The 1,781-nt window shown below is 46.3% G+C and overlaps 1 pseudogene; it reads right to left on the bottom strand.

Annotated features, from left to right (window-relative positions):
* Window positions 1–247: 247 nt before the first annotated feature.
* Window positions 248–758, bottom strand: LOC122745864 (annotated as a pseudogene).
* Between the last annotated feature and the right edge of the window lie 1,023 nt (window positions 759–1,781).

Below are 1,781 nucleotides of genomic sequence, written 5' to 3'. Positions count from 1 at the left end.
TGTGTGTGTGTGTGCATGGCTGTTGCCTACTTCAGGTCTGCTTTTCAGGTCCTTAGACACCCCAGTTTCCCTCCTCTAGACAAGCCCCAATACAGCATTCCTTCCTAAAAGGAGACCAGTGCTCCAGTTGACATCTTACCAAGGCACTATAGTGGACAGTGTTACCTTCTTCCTGGACACCACTCCTCTTTGTGGAGGGGAAAATTGATTTTTTTTTTTTTGCCATAGAGGATAGACTTTATTGGACTCATACCAGCAGCCCGTGTTTCTTCAGCACTTTTGTGTATTTGTGTATTTTGCTTTCCACATTCTCAGCTTGCTTGCGCAGTTTCGTGGGCTTCTTTTTCTTTCTATAATGGATCTTAGCTTTCTCCTTCCTCTTGTCTTCCAAAGTAGCAATCACTGCCTGATACTTCCAGCCAACCTCATGGGCCAGGTGCCCCAGATAAGCAAACTTTCTAGTTGGCTTCAGTCTGACCACTTTGAGAGCAGCGGGGACAACCATACGTTTCCGCCTATCATAGGGTGGGGCAATGCCATCGAACACCTTAAGGCGTTCCAAGGCAGCCTGACCTCGCTTGGTCTTGTGGGGGAGCATCCCTCCAGAAAATGTGGCTGGGGGCTCTGAAGTGATAAGGGCCTCTTGAAGGGTGTGTGTTCATTCGCTTTCAGAGGAAGACCAGGTATTTCAGCTTGTTCCTGTAGAAGTTTCCCAAGATGTTGATGCCTTCACAGTGAACCACTACCACCTTCCCACCCAGGAGATGGCCCCGCCCATTGATCACCAGGACCTGCCTGTCTGCTATGGCTGACGCCACCTGGGAAAAGAAAAGTGTAAAATTGATTTTTAAAATTTTATTACTCGGGGCAGCTAGGTGGCTCAGTGGATAGAGCACCGGCTCTGGAGTCAGGATTACCTGAATTCAAATCCGGCCTCAGACACTTAACAATTACTAGCTGTGTGACTCTGGACAAGTCACTTTAACCCCAATTGCCTCACTAAAAAAAAAAAAGAAAAAAAAAGAAAAATTTATTACTCCATGACACTGTTAACTCATGAGCTTGTACTCCACTGAAACCCCCAGATCTTTTTCAGACAAACTAATGCCTAGCCAAGCCTCCTCCATCTTGGACACCAGATTTGGAGTCAAAGGACCTAAGTTTAAATTCCAGCTCTGCTTTTATTATTTTTTTTCTGGGTTTAGTTTTATTTAAGAGTAGGGAGAGTATCTAGGTAGCATAGTGGGTAGAGTACCTACCCCTGGAGTCAGGAGGATCTGAATTCAAATCCAGCTTCAGAAACTTACTAGCTGTGTGATCCTGGGCAAGTCACTTAACCGAGATTGCCTGCAAAAAAGGGAAGAAGAGGGGCAGCTAGATGGCGCAGTGGATAGAGCACCAGCCCTGGATTCAGGAGGACCTGAGTTCAAATCTGACCTCAGACACTTAACACTTACTAGTTGTGTGACCCTGGGCAAGTCACTTAACCCCAATTGCCTCACTAAAAAAAAAAAAAGGGAAGAAGAAATAGTAGGGAGATGAAAAAAATTCAGAGTAAACAAGTAATAAGCTCTCTAATTTCTCTCACAGGATATTAGGAAAGATCTGTCTACCCCCCCCTCCCAGTCCTAACTCAGAACTATTGGTTGGATTCCTCATCTCTCTGCCCCCTTGTCTCTGTGCAGTACCTGGTCACGTCCTCCTTGAGGTCCAACTCCTTGCCTAGGTTACTGATGGGTTCCTGTGAGGGTATGGGCCCTGCAGGAGCAGGGGTCTGAGTT

This window comes from Dromiciops gliroides, chromosome 3 (genome assembly GCF_019393635.1).
Source record: "Dromiciops gliroides isolate mDroGli1 chromosome 3, mDroGli1.pri, whole genome shotgun sequence".
NCBI lineage: Eukaryota > Metazoa > Chordata > Mammalia > Microbiotheria > Microbiotheriidae > Dromiciops > Dromiciops gliroides.
This window is presented reverse-complemented; position numbering and strand designations above follow the sequence as displayed.